This window comes from Ranitomeya imitator, unplaced genomic scaffold (assembly GCF_032444005.1).
Source record: "Ranitomeya imitator isolate aRanImi1 unplaced genomic scaffold, aRanImi1.pri SCAFFOLD_340, whole genome shotgun sequence".
NCBI classification, from domain to species: domain Eukaryota; kingdom Metazoa; phylum Chordata; class Amphibia; order Anura; family Dendrobatidae; genus Ranitomeya; species Ranitomeya imitator.
In genome coordinates this window covers 1-14,576 of record NW_027193481.1, presented here as the reverse complement: position 1 = coordinate 14,576, position 14,576 = coordinate 1, and the positions used below count along the sequence as shown (strand labels likewise).

The 14,576-nt window shown below is 47.1% G+C and overlaps 10 non-coding genes across 10 annotated transcripts; all 10 read left to right on the top strand.

Annotated features, from left to right (window-relative positions):
- The first annotated feature begins 641 nt into the window (after window positions 1-641).
- On the top strand, window positions 642-832 carry LOC138653392 (U2 spliceosomal RNA). The gene has a single exon (XR_011315864.1). It is a non-coding gene; the product is annotated as a U2 spliceosomal RNA (small nuclear RNA).
- A 1,213-nt stretch (window positions 833-2,045) lies between these two features.
- LOC138653408 (U2 spliceosomal RNA) lies at window positions 2,046-2,237 on the top strand. Its single transcript, XR_011315879.1, has one exon. It is a non-coding gene; the product is annotated as a U2 spliceosomal RNA (small nuclear RNA).
- Window positions 2,238-3,450: 1,213 nt separating this feature from the next.
- LOC138653391 (U2 spliceosomal RNA) lies at window positions 3,451-3,641 on the top strand. The gene has a single exon (XR_011315863.1). It is a non-coding gene; the product is annotated as a U2 spliceosomal RNA (small nuclear RNA).
- Window positions 3,642-4,855: 1,214 nt separating this feature from the next.
- On the top strand, window positions 4,856-5,046 carry LOC138653390 (U2 spliceosomal RNA). The gene has a single exon (XR_011315862.1). It is a non-coding gene; the product is annotated as a U2 spliceosomal RNA (small nuclear RNA).
- A 1,213-nt stretch (window positions 5,047-6,259) lies between these two features.
- Window positions 6,260-6,450, top strand: LOC138653389 (U2 spliceosomal RNA). The gene has a single exon (XR_011315861.1). It is a non-coding gene; the product is annotated as a U2 spliceosomal RNA (small nuclear RNA).
- Window positions 6,451-7,663: 1,213 nt separating this feature from the next.
- LOC138653411 (U2 spliceosomal RNA) lies at window positions 7,664-7,854 on the top strand. Its single transcript, XR_011315882.1, has one exon. It is a non-coding gene; the product is annotated as a U2 spliceosomal RNA (small nuclear RNA).
- A 1,212-nt stretch (window positions 7,855-9,066) lies between these two features.
- LOC138653410 (U2 spliceosomal RNA) lies at window positions 9,067-9,257 on the top strand. Its single transcript, XR_011315881.1, has one exon. It is a non-coding gene; the product is annotated as a U2 spliceosomal RNA (small nuclear RNA).
- A 1,213-nt stretch (window positions 9,258-10,470) lies between these two features.
- Window positions 10,471-10,661, top strand: LOC138653409 (U2 spliceosomal RNA). Its single transcript, XR_011315880.1, has one exon. It is a non-coding gene; the product is annotated as a U2 spliceosomal RNA (small nuclear RNA).
- A 1,213-nt stretch (window positions 10,662-11,874) lies between these two features.
- LOC138653399 (U2 spliceosomal RNA) lies at window positions 11,875-12,065 on the top strand. Its single transcript, XR_011315871.1, has one exon. It is a non-coding gene; the product is annotated as a U2 spliceosomal RNA (small nuclear RNA).
- Window positions 12,066-13,278: 1,213 nt separating this feature from the next.
- Window positions 13,279-13,469, top strand: LOC138653388 (U2 spliceosomal RNA). Its single transcript, XR_011315860.1, has one exon. It is a non-coding gene; the product is annotated as a U2 spliceosomal RNA (small nuclear RNA).
- The last annotated feature ends 1,107 nt before the right edge of the window (window positions 13,470-14,576 follow it).

Genomic DNA, 14,576 nt, shown 5'->3' with positions numbered 1-14,576 from the left:
GATCTTGAATGTGCTAGTCTTGTCTATTTTGTCTTGTACTGTGTGAGTAGTATTCTAATGCTTTTGACCAACTGGGTGCGCTGCTGCTGCCTGCCCGCCTGCAGTAGATAGAATCTATGCACGGAACCTTCACCTGCTGCTGCTGTCACAATGGGGCCTTCAGCCATTGACTCCGGAACTCTCACGTGTCACAATGGGCTCTGGACTTATCTAAGGCAGAGAAAAATGGCGCCGTCTTCAGTCTGCTGCTGGAACAGCAGCAGACCACATGGTAGGGGGATTGTCTTTTTTTTTTTTAAAGGGGCAATTTGCAGACTTGCACTAATAGTTGCACTCTGGAGCGCCAAAGGGATGGAGGGTGTGTTCAGATGGGCGGAGTTATGCAGATCAGGCGGCGTTATGCAGATTAGGCGGAGTTAGGCAGATTTTTTAAAAACGCGTTGGGCCCAAATTGAACACACCCCCACACACCCCCACACACCCCCCACACGCCCCCACACACACCAGAACTGCCATTTGAGAAGGCATCCAGAGTTTAGAAAAAAAATGTCTTCCCCTGGGCAATCATCTTTTGGGCTCTCTCCACAGTGAGTCCTGGTTGTGGGCCATGGGGCGTCTGGAGTGGCAAACCATTTCAGGCTATCGCTTCTCGGCCTTTTGGCTAAGATCAAGTGTAGTATCTGTTCTTATCAGTTTAATATCTGATACGTCCCCTATTTGGGGACCATATATTAAATGGATTTTTAGAACAGGGAGCTGGAAATGGAGCTTGCTCTGTCCACTCCACGCATTGACCCGTTATTGCAGTATCTCCGGGAACAGTGCACCCCTTCTCTGATCCGGTTTCCAAAAACAGATTGAATTGAAATCAGCCCAGCAAGTTGTCATTTAACACTTTCTGAGAATTCTTTTCAGGGTCAAAGAAGCACGTTTCAGGTGGCAAATGTAGCAATTTGCTCAGTTTCACTGGACCGTTTGCAACATTTCCTGTGCCTTGCTTTCACCTGTGCATGTTCAGCATTGGATTGCATCCAATATGCAATCAATCAATCAAGCAATCAAGCAATCTTTGCTGGTTGCAACAGGTGTGTTAAGATGTAGGCCCGAATGAGGCCTTTGTAACAGTGTTGCTAATATATTGTGCCATCTACAAAATTAGGCCCCTGCCTGCCTGCCTGCCTGCCTGCCTGCCTGCCTGCCTGCCTGCCTGCCTGCCTGCTGTCTGTCAGCATGAAGTGTTTAAATTGAAGTATCCTACGAGTAGTTCGGCCATACATACTACATTTGTGACCGCATGCACAAATTCCTTTGTAAAACATTGGCTCCCTCTTGTGGACCACTGACTTTTAATTATGTGGTGTATGATATGTATTTCAATAAAGAAGGAAAAATGGTGTCTGTGATGATCTTGAATGTGCTAGTCTTGTCTATTTTGTCTTGTACTGTGTGAGTAGTATTCTAATGCTTTTGACCAACTGGGTGCGCTGCTGCTGCCTGCCCGCCTGCAGTAGATAGAATCTATGCACGGAACCTTCACCTGCTGCTGCTGTCACAATGGGGCCTTCAGCCATTGACTCCGGAACTCTCACGTGTCACAATGGGCTCTGGACTTATCTAAGGCAGAGAAAAATGGCGCCGTCTTCAGTCTGCTGCTGGAACAGCAGCAGACCACATGGTAGGGGGATTGTCTTTTTTTTTTTTAAAGGGGCAATTTGCAGACTTGCACTAATAGTTGCACTCTGGAGCGCCAAAGGGATGGAGGGTGTGTTCAGATGGGCGGAGTTATGCAGATCAGGCGGCGTTATGCAGATTAGGCGGAGTTAGGCAGATTTTTTAAAAACGCGTTGGGCCCAAATTGAACACACCCCCACACACCCCCACACACCCCCCACACGCCCCCACACACACCAGAACTGCCATTTGAGAAGGCATCCAGAGTTTAGAAAAAAAATGTCTTCCCCTGGGCAATCATCTTTTGGGCTCTCTCCACAGTGAGTCCTGGTTGTGGGCCATGGGGCGTCTGGAGTGGCAAACCATTTCAGGCTATCGCTTCTCGGCCTTTTGGCTAAGATCAAGTGTAGTATCTGTTCTTATCAGTTTAATATCTGATACGTCCCCTATTTGGGGACCATATATTAAATGGATTTTTAGAACAGGGAGCTGGAAAATGGAGCTTGCTCTGTCCACTCCACGCATTGACCCGTTATTGCAGTATCTCCGGGAACAGTGCACCCCTTCTCTGATCCGGTTTCCAAAAACAGATTGAATTGAAATCAGCCCAGCAAGTTGTCATTTAACACTTTCTGAGAATTCTTTTCAGGGTCAAAGAAGCACGTTTCAGGTGGCAAATGTAGCAATTTGCTCAGTTTCACTGGACCGTTTGCAACATTTCCTGTGCCTTGCTTTCACCTGTGCATGTTCAGCATTGGATTGCATCCAATATGCAATCAATCAATCAAGCAATCAAGCAATCTTTGCTGGTTGCAACAGGTGTGTTAAGATGTAGGCCCGAATGAGGCCTTTGTAACAGTGTTGCTAATATATTGTGCCATCTACAAAATTAGGCCCCTGCCTGCCTGCCTGCCTGCCTGCCTGCCTGCCTGCCTGCCTGCCTGCCTGCCTGCTGTCTGTCAGCATGAAGTGTTTAAATTGAAGTATCCTACGAGTAGTTCGGCCATACATACTACATTTGTGACCGCATGCACAAATTCCTTTGTAAAACATTGGCTCCCTCTTGTGGACCACTGACTTTTAATTATGTGGTGTATGATATGTATTTCAATAAAGAAGGAAAAATGGTGTCTGTGATGATCTTGAATGTGCTAGTCTTGTCTATTTTGTCTTGTACTGTGTGAGTAGTATTCTAATGCTTTTGACCAACTGGGTGCGCTGCTGCTGCCTGCCCGCCTGCAGTAGATAGAATCTATGCACGGAACCTTCACCTGCTGCTGCTGTCACAATGGGGCCTTCAGCCATTGACTCCGGAACTCTCACGTGTCACAATGGGCTCTGGACTTATCTAAGGCAGAGAAAAATGGCGCCGTCTTCAGTCTGCTGCTGGAACAGCAGCAGACCACATGGTAGGGGGATTGTCTTTTTTTTTTTTAAAGGGGCAATTTGCAGACTTGCACTAATAGTTGCACTCTGGAGCGCCAAAGGGATGGAGGGTGTGTTCAGATGGGCGGAGTTATGCAGATCAGGCGGCGTTATGCAGATTAGGCGGAGTTAGGCAGATTTTTTAAAAACGCGTTGGGCCCAAATTGAACACACCCCCACACACCCCCACACACCCCCCACACGCCCCCACACACACCAGAACTGCCATTTGAGAAGGCATCCAGAGTTTAGAAAAAAAATGTCTTCCCCTGGGCAATCATCTTTTGGGCTCTCTCCACAGTGAGTCCTGGTTGTGGGCCATGGGGCGTCTGGAGTGGCAAACCATTTCAGGCTATCGCTTCTCGGCCTTTTGGCTAAGATCAAGTGTAGTATCTGTTCTTATCAGTTTAATATCTGATACGTCCCCTATTTGGGGACCATATATTAAATGGATTTTTAGAACAGGGAGCTGGAAATGGAGCTTGCTCTGTCCACTCCACGCATTGACCCGTTATTGCAGTATCTCCGGGAACAGTGCACCCCTTCTCTGATCCGGTTTCCAAAAACAGATTGAATTGAAATCAGCCCAGCAAGTTGTCATTTAACACTTTCTGAGAATTCTTTTCAGGGTCAAAGAAGCACGTTTCAGGTGGCAAATGTAGCAATTTGCTCAGTTTCACTGGACCGTTTGCAACATTTCCTGTGCCTTGCTTTCACCTGTGCATGTTCAGCATTGGATTGCATCCAATATGCAATCAATCAATCAAGCAATCAAGCAATCTTTGCTGGTTGCAACAGGTGTGTTAAGATGTAGGCCCGAATGAGGCCTTTGTAACAGTGTTGCTAATATATTGTGCCATCTACAAAATTAGGCCCCTGCCTGCCTGCCTGCCTGCCTGCCTGCCTGCCTGCCTGCCTGCCTGCCTGCCTGCTGTCTGTCAGCATGAAGTGTTTAAATTGAAGTATCCTACGAGTAGTTCGGCCATACATACTACATTTGTGACCGCATGCACAAATTCCTTTGTAAAACATTGGCTCCCTCTTGTGGACCACTGACTTTTAATTATGTGGTGTATGATATGTATTTCAATAAAGAAGGAAAAATGGTGTCTGTGATGATCTTGAATGTGCTAGTCTTGTCTATTTTGTCTTGTACTGTGTGAGTAGTATTCTAATGCTTTTGACCAACTGGGTGCGCTGCTGCTGCCTGCCCGCCTGCAGTAGATAGAATCTATGCACGGAACCTTCACCTGCTGCTGCTGTCACAATGGGGCCTTCAGCCATTGACTCCGGAACTCTCACGTGTCACAATGGGCTCTGGACTTATCTAAGGCAGAGAAAAATGGCGCCGTCTTCAGTCTGCTGCTGGAACAGCAGCAGACCACATGGTAGGGGGATTGTCTTTTTTTTTTTTAAAGGGGCAATTTGCAGACTTGCACTAATAGTTGCACTCTGGAGCGCCAAAGGGATGGAGGGTGTGTTCAGATGGGCGGAGTTATGCAGATCAGGCGGCGTTATGCAGATTAGGCGGAGTTAGGCAGATTTTTTAAAAACGCGTTGGGCCCAAATTGAACACACCCCCACACACCCCCACACACCCCCCACACGCCCCCACACACACCAGAACTGCCATTTGAGAAGGCATCCAGAGTTTAGAAAAAAAAATGTCTTCCCCTGGGCAATCATCTTTTGGGCTCTCTCCACAGTGAGTCCTGGTTGTGGGCCATGGGGCGTCTGGAGTGGCAAACCATTTCAGGCTATCGCTTCTCGGCCTTTTGGCTAAGATCAAGTGTAGTATCTGTTCTTATCAGTTTAATATCTGATACGTCCCCTATTTGGGGACCATATATTAAATGGATTTTTAGAACAGGGAGCTGGAAATGGAGCTTGCTCTGTCCACTCCACGCATTGACCCGTTATTGCAGTATCTCCGGGAACAGTGCACCCCTTCTCTGATCCGGTTTCCAAAAACAGATTGAATTGAAATCAGCCCAGCAAGTTGTCATTTAACACTTTCTGAGAATTCTTTTCAGGGTCAAAGAAGCACGTTTCAGGTGGCAAATGTAGCAATTTGCTCAGTTTCACTGGACCGTTTGCAACATTTCCTGTGCCTTGCTTTCACCTGTGCATGTTCAGCATTGGATTGCATCCAATATGCAATCAATCAATCAAGCAATCAAGCAATCTTTGCTGGTTGCAACAGGTGTGTTAAGATGTAGGCCCGAATGAGGCCTTTGTAACAGTGTTGCTAATATATTGTGCCATCTACAAAATTAGGCCCCTGCCTGCCTGCCTGCCTGCCTGCCTGCCTGCCTGCCTGCCTGCCTGCCTGCCTGCTGTCTGTCAGCATGAAGTGTTTAAATTGAAGTATCCTACGAGTAGTTCGGCCATACATACTACATTTGTGACCGCATGCACAAATTCCTTTGTAAAACATTGGCTCCCTCTTGTGGACCACTGACTTTTAATTATGTGGTGTATGATATGTATTTCAATAAAGAAGGAAAAATGGTGTCTGTGATGATCTTGAATGTGCTAGTCTTGTCTATTTTGTCTTGTACTGTGTGAGTAGTATTCTAATGCTTTTGACCAACTGGGTGCGCTGCTGCTGCCTGCCCGCCTGCAGTAGATAGAATCTATGCACGGAACCTTCACCTGCTGCTGCTGTCACAATGGGGCCTTCAGCCATTGACTCCGGAACTCTCACGTGTCACAATGGGCTCTGGACTTATCTAAGGCAGAGAAAAATGGCGCCGTCTTCAGTCTGCTGCTGGAACAGCAGCAGACCACATGGTAGGGGGATTGTCTTTTTTTTTTTTAAAGGGGCAATTTGCAGACTTGCACTAATAGTTGCACTCTGGAGCGCCAAAGGGATGGAGGGTGTGTTCAGATGGGCGGAGTTATGCAGATCAGGCGGCGTTATGCAGATTAGGCGGAGTTAGGCAGATTTTTTAAAAACGCGTTGGGCCCAAATTGAACACACCCCCACACACCCCCACACACCCCCCACACGCCCCCACACACACCAGAACTGCCATTTGAGAAGGCATCCAGAGTTTAGAAAAAAAATGTCTTCCCCTGGGCAATCATCTTTTGGGCTCTCTCCACAGTGAGTCCTGGTTGTGGGCCATGGGGCGTCTGGAGTGGCAAACCATTTCAGGCTATCGCTTCTCGGCCTTTTGGCTAAGATCAAGTGTAGTATCTGTTCTTATCAGTTTAATATCTGATACGTCCCCTATTTGGGGACCATATATTAAATGGATTTTTAGAACAGGGAGCTGGAAATGGAGCTTGCTCTGTCCACTCCACGCATTGACCCGTTATTGCAGTATCTCCGGGAACAGTGCACCCCTTCTCTGATCCGGTTTCCAAAAACAGATTGAATTGAAATCAGCCCAGCAAGTTGTCATTTAACACTTTCTGAGAATTCTTTTCAGGGTCAAAGAAGCACGTTTCAGGTGGCAAATGTAGCAATTTGCTCAGTTTCACTGGACCGTTTGCAACATTTCCTGTGCCTTGCTTTCACCTGTGCATGTTCAGCATTGGATTGCATCCAATATGCAATCAATCAATCAAGCAATCAAGCAATCTTTGCTGGTTGCAACAGGTGTGTTAAGATGTAGGCCCGAATGAGGCCTTTGTAACAGTGTTGCTAATATATTGTGCCATCTACAAAATTAGGCCCCTGCCTGCCTGCCTGCCTGCCTGCCTGCCTGCCTGCCTGCCTGCCTGCCTGCCTGCTGTCTGTCAGCATGAAGTGTTTAAATTGAAGTATCCTACGAGTAGTTCGGCCATACATACTACATTTGTGACCGCATGCACAAATTCCTTTGTAAAACATTGGCTCCCTCTTGTGGACCACTGACTTTTAATTATGTGGTGTATGATATGTATTTCAATAAAGAAGGAAAAATGGTGTCTGTGATGATCTTGAATGTGCTAGTCTTGTCTATTTTGTCTTGTACTGTGTGAGTAGTATTCTAATGCTTTTGACCAACTGGGTGCGCTGCTGCTGCCTGCCCGCCTGCAGTAGATAGAATCTATGCACGGAACCTTCACCTGCTGCTGCTGTCACAATGGGGCCTTCAGCCATTGACTCCGGAACTCTCACGTGTCACAATGGGCTCTGGACTTATCTAAGGCAGAGAAAAATGGCGCCGTCTTCAGTCTGCTGCTGGAACAGCAGCAGACCACATGGTAGGGGGATTGTCTTTTTTTTTTTTAAAGGGGCAATTTGCAGACTTGCACTAATAGTTGCACTCTGGAGCGCCAAAGGGATGGAGGGTGTGTTCAGATGGGCGGAGTTATGCAGATCAGGCGGCGTTATGCAGATTAGGCGGAGTTAGGCAGATTTTTTAAAAACGCGTTGGGCCCAAATTGAACACACCCCCACACACCCCCACACACCCCCCACACGCCCCCACACACACCAGAACTGCCATTTGAGAAGGCATCCAGAGTTTAGAAAAAAAATGTCTTCCCCTGGGCAATCATCTTTTGGGCTCTCTCCACAGTGAGTCCTGGTTGTGGGCCATGGGGCGTCTGGAGTGGCAAACCATTTCAGGCTATCGCTTCTCGGCCTTTTGGCTAAGATCAAGTGTAGTATCTGTTCTTATCAGTTTAATATCTGATACGTCCCCTATTTGGGGACCATATATTAAATGGATTTTTAGAACAGGGAGCTGGAAATGGAGCTTGCTCTGTCCACTCCACGCATTGACCCGTTATTGCAGTATCTCCGGGAACAGTGCACCCCTTCTCTGATCCGGTTTCAAAAACAGATTGAATTGAAATCAGCCCAGCAAGTTGTCATTTAACACTTTCTGAGAATTCTTTTCAGGGTCAAAGAAGCACGTTTCAGGTGGCAAATGTAGCAATTTGCTCAGTTTCACTGGACCGTTTGCAACATTTCCTGTGCCTTGCTTTCACCTGTGCATGTTCAGCATTGGATTGCATCCAATATGCAATCAATCAATCAAGCAATCAAGCAATCTTTGCTGGTTGCAACAGGTGTGTTAAGATGTAGGCCCGAATGAGGCCTTTGTAACAGTGTTGCTAATATATTGTGCCATCTACAAAATTAGGCCCCTGCCTGCCTGCCTGCCTGCCTGCCTGCCTGCCTGCCTGCCTGCCTGCCTGCCTGCTGTCTGTCAGCATGAAGTGTTTAAATTGAAGTATCCTACGAGTAGTTCGGCCATACATACTACATTTGTGACCGCATGCACAAATTCCTTTGTAAAACATTGGCTCCCTCTTGTGGACCACTGACTTTTAATTATGTGGTGTATGATATGTATTTCAATAAAGAAGGAAAAATGGTGTCTGTGATGATCTTGAATGTGCTAGTCTTGTCTATTTTGTCTTGTACTGTGTGAGTAGTATTCTAATGCTTTTGACCAACTGGGTGCGCTGCTGCTGCCTGCCCGCCTGCAGTAGATAGAATCTATGCACGGAACCTTCACCTGCTGCTGCTGTCACAATGGGGCCTTCAGCCATTGACTCCGGAACTCTCACGTGTCACAATGGGCTCTGGACTTATCTAAGGCAGAGAAAAATGGCGCCGTCTTCAGTCTGCTGCTGGAACAGCAGCAGACCACATGGTAGGGGGATTGTCTTTTTTTTTTTTAAAGGGGCAATTTGCAGACTTGCACTAATAGTTGCACTCTGGAGCGCCAAAGGGATGGAGGGTGTGTTCAGATGGGCGGAGTTATGCAGATCAGGCGGCGTTATGCAGATTAGGCGGAGTTAGGCAGATTTTTTAAAAACGCGTTGGGCCCAAATTGAACACACCCCCACACACCCCCACACACCCCCCACACGCCCCCACACACACCAGAACTGCCATTTGAGAAGGCATCCAGAGTTTAGAAAAAAAATGTCTTCCCCTGGGCAATCATCTTTTGGGCTCTCTCCACAGTGAGTCCTGGTTGTGGGCCATGGGGCGTCTGGAGTGGCAAACCATTTCAGGCTATCGCTTCTCGGCCTTTTGGCTAAGATCAAGTGTAGTATCTGTTCTTATCAGTTTAATATCTGATACGTCCCCTATTTGGGGACCATATATTAAATGGATTTTTAGAACAGGGAGCTGGAAATGGAGCTTGCTCTGTCCACTCCACGCATTGACCCGTTATTGCAGTATCTCCGGGAACAGTGCACCCCTTCTCTGATCCGGTTTCCAAAAACAGATTGAATTGAAATCAGCCCAGCAAGTTGTCATTTAACACTTTCTGAGAATTCTTTTCAGGGTCAAAGAAGCACGTTTCAGGTGGCAAATGTAGCAATTTGCTCAGTTTCACTGGACCGTTTGCAACATTTCCTGTGCCTTGCTTTCACCTGTGCATGTTCAGCATTGGATTGCATCCAATATGCAATCAATCAATCAAGCAATCAAGCAATCTTTGCTGGTTGCAACAGGTGTGTTAAGATGTAGGCCCGAATGAGGCCTTTGTAACAGTGTTGCTAATATATTGTGCCATCTACAAAATTAGGCCCCTGCCTGCCTGCCTGCCTGCCTGCCTGCCTGCCTGCCTGCCTGCCTGCCTGCCTGCTGTCTGTCAGCATGAAGTGTTTAAATTGAAGTATCCTACGAGTAGTTCGGCCATACATACTACATTTGTGACCGCATGCACAAATTCCTTTGTAAAACATTGGCTCCCTCTTGTGGACCACTGACTTTTAATTATGTGGTGTATGATATGTATTTCAATAAAGAAGGAAAAATGGTGTCTGTGATGATCTTGAATGTGCTAGTCTTGTCTATTTTGTCTTGTACTGTGTGAGTAGTATTCTAATGCTTTTGACCAACTGGGTGCGCTGCTGCTGCCTGCCCGCCTGCAGTAGATAGAATCTATGCACGGAACCTTCACCTGCTGCTGCTGTCACAATGGGGCCTTCAGCCATTGACTCCGGAACTCTCACGTGTCACAATGGGCTCTGGACTTATCTAAGGCAGAGAAAAATGGCGCCGTCTTCAGTCTGCTGCTGGAACAGCAGCAGACCACATGGTAGGGGGATTGTCTTTTTTTTTTTTAAAGGGGCAATTTGCAGACTTGCACTAATAGTTGCACTCTGGAGCGCCAAAGGGATGGAGGGTGTGTTCAGATGGGCGGAGTTATGCAGATCAGGCGGCGTTATGCAGATTAGGCGGAGTTAGGCAGATTTTTTAAAAACGCGTTGGGCCCAAATTGAACACACCCCCACACACCCCCACACACCCCCCACACGCCCCCACACACACCAGAACTGCCATTTGAGAAGGCATCCAGAGTTTAGAAAAAAAATGTCTTCCCCTGGGCAATCATCTTTTGGGCTCTCTCCACAGTGAGTCCTGGTTGTGGGCCATGGGGCGTCTGGAGTGGCAAACCATTTCAGGCTATCGCTTCTCGGCCTTTTGGCTAAGATCAAGTGTAGTATCTGTTCTTATCAGTTTAATATCTGATACGTCCCCTATTTGGGGACCATATATTAAATGGATTTTTAGAACAGGGAGCTGGAAATGGAGCTTGCTCTGTCCACTCCACGCATTGACCCGTTATTGCAGTATCTCCGGGAACAGTGCACCCCTTCTCTGATCCGGTTTCCAAAAACAGATTGAATTGAAATCAGCCCAGCAAGTTGTCATTTAACACTTTCTGAGAATTCTTTTCAGGGTCAAAGAAGCACGTTTCAGGTGGCAAATGTAGCAATTTGCTCAGTTTCACTGGACCGTTTGCAACATTTCCTGTGCCTTGCTTTCACCTGTGCATGTTCAGCATTGGATTGCATCCAATATGCAATCAATCAATCAAGCAATCAAGCAATCTTTGCTGGTTGCAACAGGTGTGTTAAGATGTAGGCCCGAATGAGGCCTTTGTAACAGTGTTGCTAATATATTGTGCCATCTACAAAATTAGGCCCCTGCCTGCCTGCCTGCCTGCCTGCCTGCCTGCCTGCCTGCCTGCCTGCCTGCCTGCTGTCTGTCAGCATGAAGTGTTTAAATTGAAGTATCCTACGAGTAGTTCGGCCATACATACTACATTTGTGACCGCATGCACAAATTCCTTTGTAAAACATTGGCTCCCTCTTGTGGACCACTGACTTTTAATTATGTGGTGTATGATATGTATTTCAATAAAGAAGGAAAAATGGTGTCTGTGATGATCTTGAATGTGCTAGTCTTGTCTATTTTGTCTTGTACTGTGTGAGTAGTATTCTAATGCTTTTGACCAACTGGGTGCGCTGCTGCTGCCTGCCCGCCTGCAGTAGATAGAATCTATGCACGGAACCTTCACCTGCTGCTGCTGTCACAATGGGGCCTTCAGCCATTGACTCCGGAACTCTCACGTGTCACAATGGGCTCTGGACTTATCTAAGGCAGAGAAAAATGGCGCCGTCTTCAGTCTGCTGCTGGAACAGCAGCAGACCACATGGTAGGGGGATTGTCTTTTTTTTTTTTAAAGGGGCAATTTGCAGACTTGCACTAATAGTTGCACTCTGGAGCGCCAAAGGGATGGAGGGTGTGTTCAGATGGGCGGAGTTATGCAGATCAGGCGGCGTTATGCAGATTAGGCGGAGTTAGGCAGATTTTTTAAAAACGCGTTGGGCCCAAATTGAACACACCCCCACACACCCCCACACACCCCCCACACGCCCCCACACACACCAGAACTGCCATTTGAGAAGGCATCCAGAGTTTAGAAAAAAAATGTCTTCCCCTGGGCAATCATCTTTTGGGCTCTCTCCACAGTGAGTCCTGGTTGTGGGCCATGGGGCGTCTGGAGTGGCAAACCATTTCAGGCTATCGCTTCTCGGCCTTTTGGCTAAGATCAAGTGTAGTATCTGTTCTTATCAGTTTAATATCTGATACGTCCCCTATTTGGGGACCATATATTAAATGGATTTTTAGAACAGGGAGCTGGAAATGGAGCTTGCTCTGTCCACTCCACGCATTGACCCGTTATTGCAGTATCTCCGGGAACAGTGCACCCCTTCTCTGATCCGGTTTCCAAAAACAGATTGAATTGAAATCAGCCCAGCAAGTTGTCATTTAACACTTTCTGAGAATTCTTTTCAGGGTCAAAGAAGCACGTTTCAGGTGGCAAATGTAGCAATTTGCTCAGTTTCACTGGACCGTTTGCAACATTTCCTGTGCCTTGCTTTCACCTGTGCATGTTCAGCATTGGATTGCATCCAATATGCAATCAATCAATCAAGCAATCAAGCAATCTTTGCTGGTTGCAACAGGTGTGTTAAGATGTAGGCCCGAATGAGGCCTTTGTAACAGTGTTGCTAATATATTGTGCCATCTACAAAATTAGGCCCCTGCCTGCCTGCCTGCCTGCCTGCCTGCCTGCCTGCCTGCCTGCCTGCCTGCCTGCTGTCTGTCAGCATGAAGTGTTTAAATTGAAGTATCCTACGAGTAGTTCGGCCATACATACTACATTTGTGACCGCATGCACAAATTCCTTTGTAAAACATTGGCTCCCTCTTGTGGACCACTGACTTTTAATTATGTGGTGTATGATATGTATTTCAATAAAGAAGGAAAAATGGTGTCTGTGATGATCTTGAATGTGCTAGTCTTGTCTATTTTGTCTTGTACTGTGTGAGTAGTATTCTAATGCTTTTGACCAACTGGGTGCGCTGCTGCTGCCTGCCCGCCTGCAGTAGATAGAATCTATGCACGGAACCTTCACCTGCTGCTGCTGTCACAATGGGGCCTTCAGCCATTGACTCCGGAACTCTCACGTGTCACAATGGGCTCTGGACTTATCTAAGGCAGAGAAAAATGGCGCCGTCTTCAGTCTGCTGCTGGAACAGCAGCAGACCACATGGTAGGGGGATTGTCTTTTTTTTTTTTAAAGGGGCAATTTGCAGACTTGCACTAATAGTTGCACTCTGGAGCGCCAAAGGGATGGAGGGTGTGTTCAGATGGGCGGAGTTATGCAGATCAGGCGGCGTTATGCAGATTAGGCGGAGTTAGGCAGATTTTTTAAAAACGCGTTGGGCCCAAATTGAACACACCCCCACACACCCCCACACACCCCCCACACGCCCCCACACACACCAGAACTGCCATTTGAGAAGGCATCCAGAGTTTAGAAAAAAAATGTCTTCCCCTGGGCAATCATCTTTTGGGCTCTCTCCACAGTGAGTCCTGGTTGTGGGCCATGGGGCGTCTGGAGTGGCAAACCATTTCAGGCTATCGCTTCTCGGCCTTTTGGCTAAGATCAAGTGTAGTATCTGTTCTTATCAGTTTAATATCTGATACGTCCCCTATTTGGGGACCATATATTAAATGGATTTTTAGAACAGGGAGCTGGAAATGGAGCTTGCTCTGTCCACTCCACGCATTGACCCGTTATTGCAGTATCTCCGGGAACAGTGCACCCCTTCTCTGATCCGGTTTCCAAAAACAGATTGAATTGAAATCAGCCCAGCAAGTTGTCATTTAACACTTTCTGAGAATTCTTTTCAGGGTCAAAGAAGCACGTTTCAGGTGGCAAATGTAGCAATTTGCTCAGTTTCACTGGACCGTTTGCAACATTTCCTGTGCCTTGCTTTCACCTGTGCATGTTCAGCATTGGATTGCATCCAATATGCAATCAATCAATCAAGCAATCAAGCAATCTTTGCTGGTTGCAACAGGTGTGTTAAGATGTAGGCCCGAATGAGGCCTTTGTAACAGTGTTGCTAATATATTGTGCCATCTACAAAATTAGGCCCCTGCCTGCCTGCCTGCCTGCCTGCCTGCCTGCCTGCCTGCCTGCCTGCCTGCCTGCTGTCTGTCAGCATGAAGTGTTTAAATTGAAGTATCCTACGAGTAGTTCGGCCATACATACTACATTTGTGACCGCATGCACAAATTCCTTTGTAAAACATTGGCTCCCTCTTGTGGACCACTGACTTTTAATTATGTGGTGTATGATATGTATTTCAATAAAGAAGGAAAAATGGTGTCTGTGATGATCTTGAATGTGCTAGTCTTGTCTATTTTGTCTTGTACTGTGTGAGTAGTATTCTAATGCTTTTGACCAACTGGGTGCGCTGCTGCTGCCTGCCCGCCTGCAGTAGATAGAATCTATGCACGGAACCTTCACCTGCTGCTGCTGTCACAATGGGGCCTTCAGCCATTGACTCCGGAACTCTCACGTGTCACAATGGGCTCTGGACTTATCTAAGGCAGAGAAAAATGGCGCCGTCTTCAGTCTGCTGCTGGAACAGCAGCAGACCACATGGTAGGGGGATTGTCTTTTTTTTTTTTAAAGGGGCAATTTGCAGACTTGCACTAATAGTTGCACTCTGGAGCGCCAAAGGGATGGAGGGTGTGTTCAGATGGGCGGAGTTATGCAGATCAGGCGGCGTTATGCAGATTAGGCGGAGTTAGGCAGATTTTTTAAAAACGCGTTGGGCCCAAATTGAACACACCCCCACACACCCCCACACACCCCCCACACGCCCCCACACACACCAGAACTGCCATTTGAGAAGGCATCCAGAGT